The sequence below is a fragment of the Ranitomeya variabilis genome, chromosome 4, assembly GCF_051348905.1.
Source record: "Ranitomeya variabilis isolate aRanVar5 chromosome 4, aRanVar5.hap1, whole genome shotgun sequence".
Classification (NCBI taxonomy): Eukaryota; Metazoa; Chordata; class Amphibia; order Anura; family Dendrobatidae; genus Ranitomeya; species Ranitomeya variabilis.
This window is the reverse complement of record NC_135235.1, coordinates 707,828,578-707,850,278: the sequence shown is the minus strand read 5'-3', so window position 1 is coordinate 707,850,278 and position 21,701 is coordinate 707,828,578. Positions and strand designations below refer to the sequence as shown.

Below are 21,701 nucleotides of genomic sequence, written 5' to 3'. Positions count from 1 at the left end.
GTATCCGAGCCAAGACTGTTCCTGGGCTTTGTAGTCCATAGTCTTTAGCAAGACCCCTTGTGCGGAGCAAAGTGTAATATTAGGAAGAAGGAAAAAGACACAAGACGATAATACTCAGATGGGAAAAATAGAGAGGAAATATTGGAGAACAAAATATGTGATATTCAGATGGATCAAATCACTGTTTTATACAAAATCTACTTATTAAATGAACCAAAACATTGAATAAAGCTCGGCTCCGTACACACACTGCTCCACTACATACACCTCGTAACCACACGGTTCTGCTACATACACCTCGTAACGACATGGCTCCGACTACATACACCTCGTAACCACACGGATCTGCTCTATACACCTCGTACTCACATAGTTCTGCTACATACACCTCATAACCACACGGCTCTGCTCCATAAACCTCGTAACGACATGGCTCCGACTACATACACCTCGTACACACACGGTTCTGCTACATACACCTCATAACCACACGGTTCTGCTACATACACCTCATAACCACACGGTTCTGCTACATACACCTCATAACCACCGACTACATAAATCTCATACACACGCGGCTCCACTCTATACACCCCACACACACATTACTTCTCTCCGTACACCTAGTACACACACGGCTCCTCTCCGTATACCGCATACACACACGGCTCCTCTCCGTATACCGCATACACACACGGCTCCTCTTCGTACACCCCACACACACACGGCTCTGCTCCGTACACATCGTACACACACGGCTGTGCTCCGTACATCTCATTGACACACGGCTCTGCTCCGTACACCTCGTCCACCCACGGCTCTGCTCCGTACACCTCGTCCACCCACGGCTCTGCGCCGTACATATGCGGCTCTGCTACATACACCTCGTACACACAGCTCCGCTCCGTACACATGTGGCTCCACTCTGTACACCTCGTACACACACGGCTCAGCTCCGTACACACACTGCTCCACTACATACACCTCGTAACCACATGGCTCTGCTACATACAACTTGTACACACAGGGCTCCGCTCCATAAACCTCGTACTCACACGGTTCTGCTACATACACCTCGTAATGACATGGCTCCGACTACATACACCTCATAACCACACGGTTCTGCTACATACACCTCGTACACACACGGCTCCACTCCGTACACCTCGTACACACACAGCTCCGCTCCGTACACATGTGGCTCCGCTCCGTACACCTCGTACACATGGCTCTGCTACATCCACACTGTAAACCCCTCCTGACCCCACACATAAACTTCCCCTCATCCAGCACCATGACAACCAGCACAGCAGAGTCCTGCACACACTGAGGCCCCTGACCATGTGACCCCCTGACTCCTCCCCTCCTGTGACCTCATCACAGGTCCTGTGCGGCTCTGCAGGTGGAGGTTCCACACCAGGACTGTAGCAGGTAAAGACCCCAATACCCACAGGTGTCCCTTCTAATTGGGGGGAACTATCACCTCTAATAATCCTCGGACAGTTCTGACAAACATGGAAAAGTGCCCCTTTATGGAGGTGACAGAAAGTCTGTTTAGTCACTTTAGCTCCATAGTATCAGCTCTAATCCAATGGGGTTGTGGCTAATAGGGTTGAGCGACTTTCATTTTTTTAAGATCGAGTCTGGTTTTGTGAAACCCGATTTAGTCCAGAGTCGAGTCGAGTGAAGTCGGTCGATTATCGCTAAAAGTCGGGGATCGACCGAAACACGAAACCCAATGCAAGTCAATGGGGAAGCATAGCCGGCAGTGAGTGGAGGCCAGGAAAACACCTACAGTGCACATTTTACTGCCAAAAACATCCATTCTTGTTTCTGAAGCTTGTCAATCCTAATTAACTTTATAATAATAGTTGGGCACTGGAAATTGGGGGTCATTTGGCAAAAGTTGTGGGGGTAGGGCTGGTTCAAGGTTTTAGTGGGCCCAGGAAACATGGACTACGTCATGGCGGTGGAGCAGGGAGAGGTAAGTATTTCAACGTTGCAAGTGCTGTGATCCTGAGCAAGCAGGGGGGCCCACTCGTTCGCATTGGCACTGGCACAGGGCCCCTCAAAGTACGGCGGTGTGTTTGCATGGCGGGGGCGCCTCCCACCAGCAGCGACACTTTTGCGTACTCTGAGTGGCCCTGTGCCAGTGACGTCGCCAACGAGTATGCCCCCCCACCTGATGAAGGAACCTGCACTTTCATCTGCACCTTCCTCTTTGTCCCTGTGTAAGGTGGTATAATATGCGGGAAGGGGAACCTTACTTTCAGCAGGGTCAGATTCTGGCTGTGTAGAGTACAAGGGGAATGTAGTGGTCTAGGTCAATGTACCAGCAGACTCATCTAGCAGTGGCTGGGCAATGGGCAGGATGATGAGGAAACAGATATAGGGCCAAAGAATAAAGTAGGCTAAATGCAGATCAAAATTGGTAACAGGACTAAACAGGCGGCATTGCTTTGTTCAGTGGAGTAGCAAACCCAAGAGCAGCAGACACTGTTTCAAGGGCCTAACCACACTAGTAGGCCAAATGCAGTTTAATATCTGATAGTATAGGCCGAAAGCCAGAATGTGGAAGCTCAGCTTTGTTCAGTTGAGGACAACACCAGGGAGGGGCAGACACCGTTAGTAGGCCCTAACCACCATTTTGTTTTTTAAAAAACACTTAATGAGAGCCAGAAGGTTGAAGCTCAGCTTTATTCAGTTGAGGGCAACACCAGGGAGGGGCAGACACCGTTAGTAGGCCCTAAACACCATTTTGTTTTTTAAAAAACACTTAATGAGAGCCAGAAGGTTGAAGCTCAGCTTTATTCAGTTGAGGGCAACACCAGGCAGGGGCAGACACCGTTAGTAGGCCGGAACCAGCAATGTGTTTAAAAACAGCAGTTAATCAGAGCCGAAAGGTAGAAGCTCAGCTTTATTCAGTTGAGGGCAACACCAGGGAGGGGCAGAAGCCGTTAGTAGGCCCTAACCACCATTTTGTTTTTTAAAAAACACTTAATGAGAGCCAGAAGGTTGAAGCTCAGCTTTATTCAGTTGAGGGCAACACCAGGCAGGGGCAGACACCGTTAGTAGGCCGGAACCACCATTTTGTTTTTTAAAAAACACTTAATGAGAGCCAGAAGGTTGAAGCTCAGCTTTATTCAGTTGAGGGCAACACCAGGCAGGGGCAGACACCGTTAGTAGGCCGGAACCAGCAATGTGTTTAAAAAACACTTAATGAGAGCCAGAAGGTTGAAGCTCAGCTTTATTCAGTTGAGGGCAACACCAGGGAGGGGCAGAAGCCGTTAGTAGGCCCTAACCACCATTTTGTTTTTTAAAAAACACTTAATGAGAGCCAGAAGGTTGAAGCTCAGCTTTATTCAGTTGAGGGCAACACCAGGCAGGGGCAGACACCGTTAGTAGGCCGGAACCAGCAATGTGTTTAAAAACAGCAGTTAATCAGAGCCGGAAGGTAGAAGCTCAGCTTTATTCAGTTGAGGGCAACACCAGGGAGGGGCAGAAGCCGTTAGTAGGCCCTAACCACCATTTTGTTTTTTAAAAAACACTTAATGAGAGCCAGAAGGTTGAAGCTCAGCTTTATTCAGTTGAGGACAACTTGAATTAGGGACTGCATACAGACTTAGCAGGCTGTCCCCTGTGTGGACCATGCATCCAATACATTAACCCATTGAGCCACAAAGGACACGTAACCTTCCGTGGCCATGCCTACAGGTCCATGTGTCTGTTGTCAGGTGTACCTTTGTCAGTGTAGGCCTATTGGAAGGAGGGACCGCAGACAGGCTTCGAAGGCCTAACACAATAAAATGGGCTGGCTGTAGGCACTTTAAAATTGGTTCCAGGGGTACACGGGCAGCAGTGGTCTGGTCAGTGGAGGCCTAGTGGAAGGAGGGACCGCAGACAGGCTTCGAAGGCCTAACACAATAAAATGGGCTGGCTGTAGGCACTTTAAAATTGGTTCCAGGGGTACACGGGCAGCAGTGGTCTGGTCAGTGGAGGCCTAGTGGAAGGAGGGACCGCAGACAGGCTTCGAAGGCCTAAAATAACAAACAATAGGCTCATGGCAGTTTTACAGCGGTTACATGGATACACGGGCAGGCAGCTTGGTGGTGAGTGGAGGAGTATTTAAAGTAGGGACCGCAGACAGGCTATCAAAGGCCTAAAATAACAAACAATAGGCTCATGGCAGTTTTACAGCGGTTACATGGATACACGGGCAGGCAGCTTGGTGGTGAGTGGAGGAGTATTTAAAGTAGGGACCGCAGACAGGCTATCAAAGGCCTAAAATAACAAACAATAGGCTCATGGCAGTTTTACAGCGGTTACATGGATACACGGGCAGGCAGCTGGTGATGAGTGGAGGAGTATTTAAAGTAGGGACCGCAGACAGGCTATCAAAGGCCTAAAATAACAAACAATAGGCTCATGGCAGTTTTACAGCGGTTACATGGATACACGGGCAGGCAGCTTGGTGGTGAGTGGAGGAGTATTTAACCCCTTCCCGACCTGTGACACAGCGTATGCGTCATGAAAGTCGGTGCCTTCCCGACCTGTGACGCATATGCTGTGTCACAGAATGATCGCGTCCCTGCAGATCGGGTGAAGGGGTTAACTCCTATTTTACCCGATCTGCAGGGAGAGGGGGAGTGGTACTTCAGCCCAGGGGGGGGTGGCTTAACCCCCCCATGGCTACGATCGCTCTGATTGGCTGCTGAAAGTGAAACTGCCAATCAGAGCGATTTGTAATATTTCACCTATGAAAATGGTGAAATATTACAATCCAGCCATGGCCGATGCTGCAATAGCATCTGCCATGGCTGGAGACCCCGATCTGCCCCCACCCCAGCCCACCGATCGCCCCCCCAGTCGTCCTTTTTGCCCCGATGTCCGTTCCGCTCCCCTCCTCCCTCCTGTCCGCTCCCCCGGTCCTCCTGTCCGCTCCCCAGGTCCTCCGATCCCCCCCCCCCGTGTTCCGGTCCCACCCCCCCATACTTACCTAGCTCCGATGTCCCTCCCGGTGTCCGGCCGTCTGCTTCATGGGCGCCGCCATCTTGGAAAATGGCGGGCGCATGAGCAGTACGCCCGCCGAATCTGACAGCCGGCAGATTCGTTCCTGCACATTTTGGTCTCTGTGATAAGTTCTATCACAGCGATCAAAATAAAAAAAATAGTAAATAAATCACCCCCTTTATCACCCCCATAGGTAGGGATAATAATAAAATACAGAAAATATAATTATTTTAGTTTTTCCATTAGGGTTAGGGTTAGGGGTAGGGTTAGGGGTACGGTTAGGGTTAGGGGTAGGGTTAGGGTTAGGGGTAGGGTTGCACTTAGGGTTGCACTTAGGGTTGCACTTAGGGCTAGGGTTGCACTTAGGGCTAGGGTTGCACTTAGGGTTGCACTTAGGGCTAGGGTTGCACTTAGGGTTGCACTTAGGGTTGCACTTAGGGCTAGGGTTGCACTTAGGGTTGCACTTAGGGTTGCACTTAGGGTTGCACTTAGGGCTAGGGTTGCACTTAGGGTTGCACTTAGGGCTAGGGTTGCACTTAGGGTTGCACTTAGGGTTGCACTTAGGGCTAGGGTTGCACTTAGGGCTAGGGTTGCACTTAGGGTTAGAATTAGGGTTAGAATTAGGCTATGTGCACACGGTGCGGATTTGGCTGCGGATCCGCAGCGGATTGGTCGCTGCGGATTCGTATCAGTTTTCCATCACGTTTACAGTACCACGTAAACCTATGGAAAACCAAATCCGCTGTGCCCATGGTGCAGAAAATACAGCGCGGAAACGCTGCGTTGTATTTTCCGCAGCATGTCAATTCTTTGTGCAATTCCGCAGCGTTTTACACCTGCTCCATAATAGGAATCCGCAAGTGAAATCCACACAAAAAACACTGGAAATCCGCTGTAAATCCGCAGGTAAAGCGCAGTGCGTTTTACCTGCAGATTTTTCAAAAACTGCGGAAAAATCCACACAAATCCGCAACGTGAGCACATAGCCTTAGGGTTGGAATTAGGGGTAAGACTAGGGTTAGGGGTGTGTTGGGGTTAGGGTTGTGGTTAGGGTTGGGATTAGAGTTAGGGGTGTGTTGGGGTTAGTGTTGGAGTTAGAATTGAGGGGTTTCCACTTTTTAGGCACATCAGGGGGTCTCCAAACGCGACACGGCGCCACCATTGATTCCAGCCAATCTTGCGTTGAAAAAGTAAAATGGAGCTCTCTCCCTTCCGAGCCCCGACGTGTGCCCAAACAGTGCTTTACCCCCACATATGGGGTACCAGCGTACTCAGGAGAAACTGATCAACAACTTTTGGGGTCCAATTTCTCCTGTAACCCTTGGGAAAATAAAAAATTGCGGGCTAAAAAATTATTTTTGAGGAAAGAAAAATGATTTTTTATTTTCACGGCTCTGCGTTATAAACTTCTGTGAAGCACTTGGGGGTTCAAAGTGCTAACCACACATCTAGATAAGTTCCCTTGGGGGTTTAGTTTCCAAAATGGGGTCACTTGTGGGGAGTTTCTACTGTTTAGGCACATCAGGGGCTCTGCAAACGCAACGTGATGCCTGCAGAGCATTCCATCAAAGTCTGCATTTCAAAACGTCACTACTTCACTTCCGAGCTCCGGCATGTGCCCAAACAGTGGTTTACCCCCACATATGGGGTATCACCGTACTCAGGAGAAACTAGACAACAACTCTTGGGGTCAAATTTCTCCTGTTACCCTTAAGAAAATAAAAAAAATCAGGGCTAAAAAAATTTTTTTGAGGAAAGAAAACGTATTTATTATTTTCACGGCTCTGCGTTATAAACTTCTGTGAAGCACTTAGAGGTTCAAAGTGCTCACCACACATCTAGATAAGTTCCCTTGGGGGTTTAGTTTCCAAAATGGGGTCACTTGTGGGGGGTTTCTACTGTTTAGGCACATCAGGGGCTCTGCAAACGCAACGTGACGCCCGCAGAGCATTCCATCAAAGTCTGCATTTCAAAACGTCACTACTTCCCTTCTGAACCCCGACGTGTGCCCAAGCAGTGGTTTACCCCCACATATGGGGTATCAGCGTACTCAGGAGAAACTGGACAACAACTATTGGGGTCAAATTTCCCCTGTTACCCTTGGGAAAATAAAAAATTCAGGGCTAAAAAAATTTTTTTGAGAAAAGAAAAAATATTTTTTATTTTCATGGCTCTGCGTTATAAACTTCTGTGAAGCACTTGGGGGTTCAAAGTGCTCACCACACATCTAGATTAGTTCCTTGGGAGGTCTAGTTTCCAAAATGGGGTCACTTATGGGGAAGCTCCAATGTTTAGGCACACAGGGGCTCTCCAAACGCGACATGGTGTCTGCTAATGATTGGAGCTAATTTTCCATTCAAAAAGCCAAATGGCGTGCCTTCCCTTCCAAGCCCTGCCGTGCACCCAAACAGTGGTTTACCCCCACATATGGGGTATCATCGTACTCAGGACAAACTGGACAACAACATTTGGGGTCCAATTTCTCCTGTTACCCTTGGGAAAATAAAAAATTCTGGGCTAAAAATCATTTTTGAGGAAAGAAAAATTATTTTTTATTTTCACGGCTCTGCGTTATAAACTTCTGTGAAGCACTTGTTGGTTTAAAGTGCTCACTATGCATCTAGATAAGTTCCTTGGGGGGTCTAGTTTCCAAAATGGGGTCACTTGTGGGGGAGCTCCAATGTTTAGGCACACAGGGGCTCTCCAAACGCGACATGGTGTCCGCTAACGATTGGAGCTACTTTTCCATTCAAAAAGTCAAATGGCGCGCCTTCCCTTCCGAGCCTTGCTATGCGCCCAAACAGTGGTTTACCCCCACATATGAGGTATCGGCGTACTCAGGAGAAATTGCCCAACAAATTTTAGGATCCATTTTATCCTGTTGCCCATGTGAAAATTAAAAAATTGAGGCTAAAAGAATTTTTTTGTGAAAAAAAAAGTACTTTTTCATTTTTACGGATCAATTTGTGAAGCACCTGAGGGTTTAAAGTGCTCACTATGCATCTAGATAAGTTCCTTGGGGGGTCTCCTTTCCAAAATGGGGTCACTTGTGGGGAAGCTCCAATGTTTAGTCACACAGGGGCTCTCCAAACGCGACATGGTGTCCGCTAACGATGGAGATAATTTTTCATTCAAAAAGTCAAATTGCGCTCCTTCCCTTCCGAGACTTACCATGTGCCCAAACAGTGGTTTACCCCCACATGTGAGGTATCAGTGTACTCAGGAGAAATTGCCCAACAAATTTTAGGATCCATTTTATCCTGTTGCCCATGTGAAAATTAAAAAATTGAGGCTAAAATATTTTTTTTGTGAAAAAAAAGTACTTTTTCATTTTTACGGATCAATTTGTGAAGCACCTGGGGGTTTAAAGTGCTCACTATGCTTCTAGATAAGTTCCTTGGGGGGTCTAGTTTCCAAAATGGGGTCACTTGTGGGGGAGCTCCAATGTTTAGGCACACGGGGGCTCTCCAAACGCGACATGGTGTCCGCTAAAGATTGGAGCCAATTTTTCATTCAAAAAGTCAAATGGCGCTCCTTCCCTTCCGAGTTCTGCTGTGCGCCCAAACAGTGGTTTACCCCCACATATGAGGTATCAGCGTACTCAGAACAAATTGGACAACAACGTTCTTGGTCCAGTTTCTCCTTTTACCCTTGGGAAAATAAAAAAATTGTTGCTAAAAGATCATTTTTGTGACTAAAAAGTTAAATGTTCATTTTTTCCTTCCATGTTGCTTCTGCTGCTGTGAAACACCTGAAGGGTTAATAAACTTCTTGAATGTGGTTTTGAGCACCTTGAGGGGTGCAGTTTTTAGAATGGTGTCACTTTTGGGTATTTTCAGCCATATAGAACCCTCAAATTGACTTCAAATGTGAGGTGGTCCCTAAAAAAAATGGTTTTGTAAATTTTGTTGTAAAAATGAGAAATCACTGGTGAAATTTTAACCCTTATAACTTCCTAGCAAAAAAAAATGTTGTTTCCAAAATTGTGCTGATGTAAAGTAAACATGTGGTAAATGTTATTTATTAACTATTTTGTGTCACATAACTCTCTGGTTTAACAGAATGAAAATTCAAAATGTGAAAATTGCAAAATTTTCAAAATTTTCGCCAAATTTCCATTTTTTTCACAAATAAACGCAGAAATTATCGACCTAAATTTACCACTAACATGAAGCCCAATATGTCACGAAAAAACAATCTCAGAATCGCTACAATCCGTTGAAGCGTTCCCGAGTTATTACCTCATAAAGGGACACTGGTCAGAATTGCAAAAAACGGCAAGGTCATTAAGGCCAAAATAGGCTGGGTCATGAAGGGGTTAAAGTAGGGACCGCAGACAGGCTATCAAAGGCCTAAAATAACAAACAATAGGCTCATGGCAGTTTTACAGCGGTTACATGGATACACGGGCAGGCAGCTGGTGATGAGTGGAGGAGTATTTAAAGTAGGGACCGCAGACAGGCTATCAAAGGCCTAAAATAACAAACAATAGGCTCATGGCAGTTTTACAGCGGTTACATGGATACACGGGCAGGCAGCTTGGTGGTGAGTGGAGGAGTATTTAAAGTAGGGACCGCAGACAGGCTATCAAAGGCCTAAAATAACAAACAATAGGCTCATGGCAGTTTTACAGCGGTTACATGGATACACGGGCAGGCAGCTTGGTGGTGAGTGGAGGAGTATTTAAAGTAGGGACCGCAGACAGGCTATCAAAGGCCTAAAATAACAAACAATAGGCTCATGGCAGTTTTACAGCGGTTACATGGATACACGGGCAGGCAGCTTGGTGGTGAGTGGAGGAGTATTTAAAGTAGGGACCGCAGACAGGCTATCAAAGGCCTAAAATAACAAACAATAGGCTCATGGCAGTTTTACAGCGGTTACATGGATACACAGGCAGCTTGGTGGTGAGTGGAGGAGTATTTAAAGTAGGGACCGCAGACAGGCTATCAAAGGCCTAAAATAACAAACAATAGGCTCATGGCAGTTTTACAGCGGTTACATGGATACACGGGCAGGCAGCTGGTGATGAGTGGAGGAGTATTTAAAGTAGGGACCGCAGACAGGCTATCAAAGGCCTAAAATAACAAACAATAGGCTCATGGCAGTTTTACAGCGGTTACATGGATACACGGGCAGGCAGCTGGTGATGAGTGGAGGAGTATTTAAAGTAGGGACCGCAGACACGCTATCAAAGGCCTAAAATAACAAACAATAGGCTCATGGCAGCTTTACAGCGGTTACATGGATACACAGGCAGCTTGGTGGTGAGTGGAGGAGTAGTGCAAGGAGTGTCTGTCCCAGTACTCCCAAAATATAAATAGATGTTAATGTCTCGCAAAACAACCAAAACAAAAAAAAAGGTGGCATACTTAGGTACAGGGGTGGGCTCATCTACTGAGTTTCTGACATAGTAATTTGGCAGTAACTATTTAATGGTGCCAATATAGGACACAGACACAGACTACTTCAAGTTGCATCATAGATGTCTACAAATTTGTATTGTCAGTGCCAGACATTGAATGATGTCAGCGAATAGACTAAAGATTGGTGGAGCTGTGCGACATAATTTTGCACGTGGTAGAGCACATTTTGAGCTGGGGTAGGGGGGAACTCTCTTGAGGCCGGCGGGACCGCCCCAGGGCCCCTCATGTTACAACGGTGTGTCTGACGTTGGGTGCGCACCACCACCGCCAGAGACACTACATTGTACTATGAGGGACCCAGTAGCAATGCCGTCAACCAAAAGCGAGCACACCCACCTCTTCAGACAAACAGCAGTCTCACGGGTGCTTGCGCCAAGTCGCGATACCACGGCCCCGTGTGGGGAGTTTTGCCATTTAGGGAGGTGTAAACATGTCGTATGCTGTACAATCAGCTGCAGCAAATTAGACATTAGAAAAGTAATTCACAGGCAAGAGCTTTTCATAGGAAAGCTAGGTGTCGGCCGGGCAAGGTGGGGCAAAAGATTTCGAAATCCAGTTGTGGTTCATTTTAATGAATGTTAGATCGTCAACATTTTGGGTAGCCAGACGAGTCCTTTTTTCGGTTAATATTGAACCTGCAGCACTGAATACTCTTTCTGATAGGACACTTGCTGCCGGGCAAGCAAGCTCCTGCAATGCATATTCTGCCAATTCTGGCCAGGTGTCTAATTTGGAGGCCCAGTAATCAAATGGGAATGACGGTTGAGGGAGAACATCGATAAGGGATGAAAAATAGTTAGTAACCATACTGGACAAATGTTGTCTCCTGTCACTTTCAATTGATGCAGCAGTACCTGTCCTGTCTGCGGTCATAGCAAAATCACTCCACAACCTGGTCAGAAAACCCCTCTGTCCAACGCCACTTCTGATGTGTGCACCCCTAACACTCCTAGTCTGCTGCCCCCTGGAGCTCGTGTGAGAACGATCACGTGCGCTGTGTGCTGGGAATGCCTGAAGCAAACGGTCAACAAGAGTTGATTGTTTGGTTGCTAATATTAGTTCCAAGTTCTCATGTGGCATAATATTTTGCAATTTGCCTTTATAGCGTGGATCAAGGAGGCAGGCCAACCAGTAATCGTCATCGTTCATCATTTTCGTAATGCGTGTGTCCCTTTTTAGGATACGTAAGGCATAATCCGCCATGTGGGCCAAAGTTCCAGTTGTCTAATCTCCGGTTGTGATTGGTTGAGGGGCAGTTGCAGGCAAATCTACGTCACTTGTGTCCCTCAAAAAACCAGAACCCGGCCGTGACACGCAACCAATTTCCTGTGCCCCCGGGAAAGGTTCGGCATTAAAAATATACTCATCCCCATCATCCTCCTCGTCCTCCACCTCCTCTTCGCCCGCTACCTCGTCCTGTACACTGCCCTGACCAGACAATGGCTGACTGTCATCAAGGCTTTCCTCTTCCTCTGGTTTAGACGCCTGCTCCTTTATGTGCGTCAAACTTTGCATCAGCAGACGCATTAGGGGGATGCTCATGCTTATTACGGCGTTGTCTGCACTAACCAGCCGTGTGCATTCCTCAAAACACTGAAGGACTTGACACATGTCTTGTATCTTAGACCACTGCACACCTGACAACTCCATGTCTGCCATCCTACTGCCTGCCCGTGTATCCTCCCACAAATAAATAACAGCACGCCTCTGTTCGCACAGTCTCTGAAGCATGTGCAGTGTTGAGTTCCACCTTGTTGCAACGTCTATGATTAGGCGATGCTGGGGAAGGTTCAAAGACCGCTGATAGGTCTGCATACGGCTGGCGTGTACAGGCGAACATCGGATATGTGAGCAAAGTGCACGCACTTTGAGGAGCAGGTCGGAGAACCCAGGATAAGTTTTCAATAAGCACTGCACCACCAGGTTTAAGGTGTGAGCCAGGCAAGGAATGTGTTTCAGTTGGGAAAGGGAGATAGCAGCCATGAAATTCCTTCCGTTATCACTCACTACCTTGCCTGCCTCAAGATCTACTGTGCCCAGCCACGACTGCGTTTCTTGTTGCAAGAACTCGGACAGAACTTCCGCGGTGTGTCTGTTGTCGCCCAAACACTTCATAGCCAATACAGCCTGCTGACGCTTGGCAGTAGCTGGCCCATAATGGGACAACTGGTGTGCAACAGTGTCATCTGCCGATGGAGTGGTTGGCAGACTGCGTTCTGTGGAAGAGCTGTAGCTTCTGCAGGAGGACAAGGAGGAGGAGGAGGAGGGGGTGCGAACGCCTACAGCCAACTGTTTCCTAGACCGTGGGCTAGGCACAACTGTCCCTAAATTGATGTCGCCTGTGGACCCTGCATCCACCACATTCACCCAGTGTGCCGTGATGGACACATAACGTCCCTGGCCATGCCTACTGGTCCATGCATCTGTAGTCAGGTGCACCTTTGTACTCACAGATTGCCTGAGTGCATGGACGATGCGCTGTTTAACATGCTGGTGCAGGGCTGGGATGGCTTTTCTGGAAAAAAAGTGTCGACTGGGTAGCTCGTATCGTGGTTCAGCGTACTCCATCAGGGCTTTGAAAGCTTCGCTTTCAACTAACCGGTAGGGCATCATCTCTAGCGAGATTAGTCTAGCTATGTGGGCGTTAAAACCCTGTGTACGCGGATGCGAGGATAAGTACTTCCTTTTTCTAACCAGAGTGTCATGTAGGGTGAGCTGGACTGGAGAGCTGGAGATCGTGGAACTTTCGGGTGTGCCGGTGTACATGGCAGACTGAGAGACGGTTGGAGACGGTATTGTTTCCGCCGGTGCCCTAGATGCAATATTTCCTCCTACAAAACTGGTGGTTCCCTGACCCTGACTGCTTTTGGCTGGCAAAGAAACCTGCACAGATACTGCCGGTGGTGCGGAAAATGGTGGCCTTACAGTGACGGAAGGGATGTTGCGTGTTATGACCCCAGTGGACAGGGTCTCAGAGGAACGTGTAAGTCTGCAAGATACAAAAATCCAGCTCATAGGGCTGTGGTAACTGGGTTGACCAAATAGCTACTCCTAACGCCAACACTAGAAGCAGCCGGGGATCATGCCTACGGTGATCGCTAGATGACTCGCGCCAGCCGGAGAATCTAACTACCCCTAGGAGAAGAAAACAAAGACCTCTCTTGCCTCCAGAGAAAGGGACCCCAAAGCAAGATACAAGCCCCCCACAAATAATAACGGTGAGGAAAGAGGAAATGACAAACACAGAAATGAACCAGGTTCAGCAAAGAGAGGCCAGCTTACTAATAGCAGAATAAAGCAAGATAACTTATCTGGTCAACAAAAACCCTATAAAAATCCACGCTGGAGATTCAAGAACCCCCGAACCGTCTAACGGTCCGGGGGGAGAACACCAGCCCCCTAGAGCTTCCAGCAAAGGTCAGGATACAGATAGGAACAAGCTGGACAAAAATATCAAACAAAACAAAAGCAAAAAGCAAAGAAGCAGACTTAGCTTGAAAAACAGGAACCAGGATCAGAGGACAAGAGCACAACAGATTAGCTCTGATTTCAACGATGCCAGGCATTGAACTGAAGGTCCAGGGAGCTTATATAGCAACGCCCCTGAACTAACGGCCCAGGTGAGGATATAGGAAAAGACAGACGCTCCAGAGTCAAATCACTAATGACCACTAGAGGGAGCAAAAAGCAAAATCACAACAGTTGCGTTGCTGACTAGCTTCATTGGCCGAGGGTGCTACAACCTTAAGGGATGTTTGGTAGTTAGTCCAGGCTTGAAAATGCATGGTGGTTAAGTGTCTATGCATGCAACTAGTATTTAGACTTTTCAGATTCTGACCTCTGCTTAAGCTAGTTGAACATTTTTGACAGATGACTTTGCGCTGATCAGTTGGATGTTGTTTAAAAAAATGCCAGACTGCACTCTTCCTAGACTCGGATCCCTTTTCAGGGATTGCAGACTGAGCTTTAACCGGATGGCCACGCTGTCCTCCAACAGGTTTTGGCTTTGACACGCGTTTTGGGCCAGATACGGGCCCGGCAGATGGAACCTGTTGCGATGTTGATGCCTGCTGCGGCCCCTCCTCCACCTCCGCTTCTGAACTACTGCCGCCTGCACCCTGTTCCCCCAATGGCTGCCAATCGGGGTCAATAACTGGGTCATCTATTACCTCCTCTTCGAGCTCGTGTGCAACTTCGTCTGTGTCACTGTGTCGGTCGGTGGTATAGCGTTCGTGGCGGGGCAACATAGTCTCATCAGGGTCTGATTGTGGATCTGTACCCTGAGAGGGCAATGTGGTGGTCTGAGTCAAAGGAGCAGCATAGTGCTGTGGCTGTGCATCAGTGCACTCCATGTCAGAATCTACTTGTAATGGGCATGGCCTGTTAAATGTTTCACTTTCTAAGCCAGGGACGGTATGTGTAAAGAGCTCCATGGAGTGACCCGTTGTGTCGCCTGCTGCATCCTTCTCTCTTGTTGTAGTTTTTGCTGAGGAGGACAAGGAAGCGACTTGTCCCTGACCGTGAACATCCACAAGCGACGCGCTGCTTTTACATTTACAAGTTTCGGAAGAGGAGGCAAAAGAGCTAGAGGCTGAGTCTGCAATGTAAGCCAAAACTTGCTGTTGCTGCTCCGCCTTTAAAAGCGGTTTTCCTACTCCCAGAAAAGAGAGCGTTCGAGGCCTTGTGTAGCCTGACGACGAAACTGGCTCCACAGCTCCAGACTTAGGTGGAATATTTTTATCCCCACGACCACCTGATGCTCCACTACCACTACCATCATTACCAGCTGACAATGAACGCCCACGACGACCTCTTGCACCAGACTTCCTCATTGTTTTAAAATCTTAACCAAAGTAACTTTATTTGTTGCTGTCAAACAACTTACACGGTGAGCTATAACTTCAGTATGATTTCAATATCCCTTAACAGGTTGGTGAGACCACAAGGAAAATCAGGCACAATGTTACACACTCTGTTTTCTGTGGCACAAAATCACAGAGATGACACACACGCAGGACTGTCACTCAAGCACTAATGTCAATATTAATCTCCCACCTAATTTATTTTTTTTTTTTCTCAGGGAGACTTTAGAAACCAAATAATATTTAAAAAAAAACAAAAAAAAAAAAAGGCTTTCTATGGCCCACAATTAGAGAGAGAGAGGTGGCACACCCAGGAGTCAAGACTGGCGCACAAGCTGAAAGGGCAATATTACTCTCCCACTGTTTTTTTATGTATTTTTTGTTTTTTAAGGGAGACTTTAGAAACCAAATAATATTAAAAAACAAACAAACAAAAAAAGGCTTTCTATGGCCCACAATTAGAGAGAGAGAGGTGGCACACCCAGGAGTCAAGACTGGCGCACAAGCTGAAAGGGCAATATTACTCTCCCACTGTTTTTTTAAGTTTTTTTTTTTTTATTTTCAGGGAGACTTTAGAAACCAAATAATATTAAAAAAACCAAAAAAATAAATAGCCTTTCTATGGCCCACTGAATGAGAGAGAGAGGTGGCACACCCAGGAGTCAAGACTGGCACACAAGCTGAAAGGGCAATATTACTCTCCCACTGTTTTTCTATGTTTTTTTTTTTTTTCAAGGAGACTTTAGAAACCAAATAATATTAAAAAAACCAAAAAAATAAATAGCCTTTCTATGGCCCACTGAATGAGAGAGAGAGGTGGCACACCCAGGAGTCAAGACTGGCACACAAGCTGAAAGGGCAATATTACTCTCCCACTGTTTTTTTATGTATTTTTTGTTTTTTAAGGGAGACTTTAGAAACCAAATAATATTAAAAAAAAAAGAAAAAAAAAAAGGCTTTCTATGGCCCACAATTAGAGAGAGAGAGGTGGCACACCCAGGAGTCAAGACTGGCGCACAAGCTGAAAGGGCAATATTACTCTCCCACTGTTTTTTTAAGTTTTTTTTCTTTTATTTTCAGGGAGACTTTAGAAACCAAATAATATTAAAAAAACCAAAAAAATAAATAGCCTTTCTATGGCCCACTGAATGAGAGAGAGGTGGCACACCCAGGAGTCAAGACTGGCACACAAGCTGAAAGGGCAATATTACTCTCCCACTGTTTTTTTATGTATTTTTTGTTTTTTAAGGGAGACTTTAGAAACCCAATAATATTTTTTTTTTAAAAAAATAGGCTTTCTATGGCCCACTGAATGAGAGGGAGAGAGGTGGCACACCCAGGAGTCAAGACTGGCACACAAGCTGAAAGGGCAATATTACTCTCCCACTGTTTTTTTATGTTTTTTTTTTTTTTTCAGGGAGACTTTAGAAACCAAATAATATTAAAAAAACCAAAAAAATAAATAGCCTTTCTATGGCCCACTGAATGAGAGAGAGAGGTGGCACACCCAGGAGTCAAGACTGGCACACAAGCTGAAAGGGCAATATTACTCTCCCACTGTTTTTTTATGTATTTTTTGTTTTTTAAGGAAGACTTTAGAAACCCAATAATATTTAAAAAAAAAAAAAAAAAAAGGCTTTCTATGGCCCACAATTAGAGAGAGAGGTGGCACACCCAGGAGTCAAGACTGGCACACAAGCTGAAAGGGCAATATTACTCTCCCACTGTTTTTTTATTTATTTATTTTTTTTTCAGGGAAACTTTAGAAACCAAATAATAAGAAAAAAAATAAATAAATAAATAGGCTTTCTATAGCCCACTGAATAAGAGATAGCACACACAGCAGTGGCACACAAGCCCTGACTGAGGCCAATATTTTTCTACCACTGATTGATGTAGTGTTTTTGTGTTGAGGTAGAATTTAGAACACAAATCACGGAAAAAATAAATAGGCTTTCTATGGCCCACTCAGTGAGAGATGGCACACACAGGGATGGCACTGTAGCAGAAATGCCAATCTTAATCTCCCACAAAAAAAAACAAAAAAAAACAGGGACTGTCCTACAATTACTATCTCCCTGCAGTAATGTAAGCCAGGTATGGCAGGCAGCAATAGGAGTGGACTGATGCACAAATTAAATAAAAAGTGTGGACAAACAAAAAAGATAGCTGTGCAGAAAGGAACAAGAGGATATGTGCTTTGAAAAAAGCAGTTGGTTTCCACAGTGGCGTACACACAGCAATACAGCTATCACGGAGCCTTCTAGGGCAGCCCAATGAGCTACAGCGCTGAGGAAAAAAAAAAAAAATAGCTTCCACTGTTCCTGCACACCGAAGGTGGTGTTGGACAGTGGAAATCGCTACAGCACAAGCGGTTTGGTGGTTAGTGGACCCTGCCTAACGCTCTCCCTGCTTCTGACGAAGCGGCAGCAACCTCTCCCTAAGCTCAGATCAGCAGCAGTAAGATGGCGGTTGGCGGGAACGCCCCTTTATAGCCCCTGTGACGCCGCAGACAGCAAGCCAATCACTGCAATGCCCTTCTCTAAGATGGTGGGGACCAGGATCTATGTCATCACGCTGCCCACACTCTGCGTTCACCTTCATTGGCTGAGAAATGGCGCTTTTCGCGTCATTGAAACGCGACTTTGGCGCGAAAGTCGCGTACCGCATGGCCGACAAGCACAGGGGTCGGATCGGGTTTCATGAGACGCCGACTTAGCCAAAAGTCGGCGACTTTTGAAAATGATCGACCCGTTTCGCTCAACCCTAGTGGCTAAATCCCAGTCGGCTGTAGGCCCAGGTCCTTCTGTGCACTGGGATTTAGCTTTCTCACACAGTCGGCTATTTCCCGGTTGGCAGAGGGACCAGGTCCTTTAGCCGACTTGGATTTCGCCTGCTCTATATAAGAATGCTAAATCCCAGCAGATAGAAGGACCCTTATTGTATACAGATATATATGAATCCTGTCATGTGATTTTTTTGCAGTAATATTGAGCTGCAGCCTGGATATGACATCTGATTACATATTTATTTATATGTGACAATTATACACATGAATTTTCCCCTTAATCCCAGTGTGTACAATATTCTGCGCCAATCTCATCCTCGCCCCGTTTTATTTACTGCTGATCATTTTTGTAGATCACACAACCACAGATTTTTTTCCATGCATGCACCTAGGAGTGTTTTATCCCTCGGGCGATTTTCAGTTGTTTTTTTTTAAATTTCCTTCCCATAACTTATTTTGCCATCCACATCGCCATTGGGATTTTGTTATTTTGGCGGGACGTTCTTATTTATACCATTTTGGCGCGGATACCATGTTTTGATCACCTCTTATTTCATTTTATTGCAATGTTGCTGCGACCAAAAAAAACGTAATTATGGCGTTTCTAGTTTTTTCTCGTTATGCCGTTTGCTGATCAGATTATTTAACATTTTGATTGGTCAGACCTTTCTGAATACGTCAATTCCAAATTTATTTATTTTTTTTAAATGGAGCAAAAGCGATATTTTTTTTTCTAATATTTTTATGATATATGACGTAACTGCATCATGCGTTGTGAAGGGGTTAATACTAGGGTTGAGCGACCTTGACTTTTTTAGGGTCGAGTCATGTTTCGTGAAACCCGACTGTTGGAAAAGTCGAGTCGGGCGAAATCGGCCGATTACTGCGCAAAGTCGAGCATCGGCGGGAACACGAAACCCTATGCACGTCAATGGGGTTTTTTTTTTTTCTCTCTCTCTCTCTCTCTCTCTCTCTCTCTCTCTCTCTTCATGAGACGCCGACTTTACCAAAAGTCGGCGACTTATGAAAATGAACGATCCGTTTCGCTCAACCCTAGTTAATACTATAATTATTGGCCAAATGGACCTGGTCCTTCTGCCGACTTGGAAATAGCCGGCTCAGTATAGAGAAAGCGATTTTCCGTTTGTTTTTTTTTATTTTTTCCTTCCCATAACTTATTTATTTTTCCATCCACATCGCCTTTGGGAATTTTTTTTATTTTGGCGGGACGTTCTTATTGATGCCACTTTGGCGCGGATACCATGTTTTGATCACCTCTTATTTCATTTTATTGCAATGTTGCGGCGACCAAAAAAAAGTCATTATGGCGTTTCTAGTTTTTTCTCGTTATGCCGTTTACCGATCAGATTATTTTACATTTTGATTGGTCAGACCTTTCTGATCACGTCCATTCCAAATTTATTTATTTTAAATGGAGCAAAAGCGATATTTCTTTTTCTGATATTTTTGTTATATGATGTAACTGCATCATGCGTTGTGAAGGGGTTAATACTATAATTATTGCCCAAATGGACCAGGTCCTTCTGCCGACTTGGATTTAGCCTGCTCTCTGTGAGAAAGCTAAATCCAAGTGGGATAAAGGACCAGGTCCCTTGGAGTGGTTTAATACCAGACTTAATAAGCTAAAACACCAGGTCCTTCTGCCCACTTAGCTTTAGCTTGCTGTATATAACAAAGTCTAGTGGGCAGCGCAGTCCACCAGTGATTCACCAATCTGATGCACTGTAATGATCCCACTGGTTCACTGTCGGACTTCCGTACTGTAGTGCCCCTGTGTCACGCTGGGGGCAGTCCGGCAATCCAACCTACTACAATGTTTCCGCCAGGTTATGCGTATTGCCGGTCACTGTGCTTCTTGAGTTCACCTCCAGTGACAGCTCGGAGGGTACTGTGATAACCTCAAACTGTAATCTCCAGTGACCTCAGAGGTGGCGGCTTCCATGCCAGCCTTAGTGTGTACGGCGGACACGGGGAGGGGTCACGTTTTATGATGTCACTGTGGCTTCTGTATGTATTGGAGCAGGGGATCATCTTGGGACCTCGATGTGGATTACGCTGGACCTTGTGGATCTCATTGAACCTGCAGGTGTTTTTTGGGGGGTAAATGGGTGAAAGAGGGTGTCTGTTTTTATATTTTAATTACATGTGTTTAATCTGTGTTTCTTTATTTTTACTTACAGTGTTAGTAAACGGGTGTTTCATAGACACCTCTCTATTACTAACCCTGGGCTTGATGTCAGCTGTGATTTTTGACAAATCACAGTTGTAATTATACTTACAGCCCTGGCAAAAATTAAGAGACCACTGCAAAATGTCCAGTTTGTCTGATTTTTCTCTTTATAGGTATATTTTTGAGTAAAATGTAAATTGTTCTTTTATTCTATAAACTACTGACATGTCTCAGAATTTTCAAGCAATAAATTTAGTATTTTTTTCTAACAAAGAAAAATGGTCAAAATTAAAAAAAACCCCAGCGCTTTCAGACCTCAAATAATGCAAAGAAAACAAGTTCATAATCATTTAGAAACAACAGTACTAATTTTTTAACTCAGGAAGAGTTCAGAAATAGTGATGAGTGAACGTGCTTGCCACTACTCGTTATTCGCCCGAGTATCGGGGTACTCGGCGAGCAGCGAGCATTTCCGGTACTATTCGGCGGTAACTGCAGTCTCCACCCAGCAGTTTTAGCGGACTTTAGAGACCCAATCATGGTGCAGAGATTGTCTGCCAGGCCATGAAATGCGGCAGCCATCTTTGTTGTGTCGTGCAGTGATTGGCTGGGCCGTACAGCATCATCCCGAGTATAAGAGACCTGGTGCCGCCCTGCTCGCCGCATTCTGTTCCTGTTTCAGCGAGAATAGGGAGAGCTGCTGCCGAGATAGGGTCAGAATCGTGGTTTTAGAGTTAGTGTAGGTCTGCAACTCTTACATCCACAACTCCTCAGAAACCAAAAGTCCTTTTTAGGGCTAATTTGTGGGTCCCGATATTGCAGCACTAGGTAGGCAGGGCACAGCATATCCACATCAGTGCAAGGCCTGCAGGCACTGTATGTGCGTCCATTGCTCCCACTGCATCCCTCCCAAAGCTCCATAACTGCCTGCTGCTGCAGCTTATTTACTGTCTATATACCTATTTTTCCTTCTTTTTTTTTTTTTTTAAATTCCCCCCCCCCCCAAAAAAAAACCAGTCTGTTCTGTCAGACTGAGGCCTGTTGAAAAGTTATAGTTTGTCAGGCATACGTAGCATAGTTGTCTGTGCGACCCTTGTGCTCCCTTTTTTTTGGTGTTTTAAATTCACTGAAAAAGGCCTCATATATCTGCGTGCTCCATGTTTGGTCATTGGAGGCCGGTGTACTTATTTTTTGACTGTGTGATAGTCATATTCTATACAGCACTATTTTGTATCAAAAAAATTCAAAGGCCACAGATTTGCCAGTGTGGTATTTCCGTTACAGCCGTCATATATCTCTGTGCTCCAAGTTTGGGCATTGGAGGCTGGTGTACTTATTTTTTGGCTGTGTGATACTCAAATTCTATACAGCACTATTTTGCATAAATTAACTTTAAAAAAAAAAATTTGAATACAGTCTGTTAG

General features: G+C 45.8%; 1 protein-coding gene across 2 annotated transcripts in view; it reads left to right on the top strand.

The window, feature by feature from the left end:
- The first annotated feature begins 1,372 nt into the window (after positions 1–1,372).
- The window catches only part of LOC143766502 (uncharacterized), a 49,744-nt gene continuing 29,415 nt past the window's right edge, over positions 1,373–21,701 (top strand). Inside the window, exon 1 of one of the 2 annotated variants that reach the window (XM_077254239.1) lies at positions 1,373–1,431. The gene's annotated coding sequence lies outside the window, so the exon portion shown is untranslated. The remainder of the gene's footprint in view (positions 1,432–21,701) is intronic. The other variant, XM_077254238.1, reaches the window with a different exon arrangement.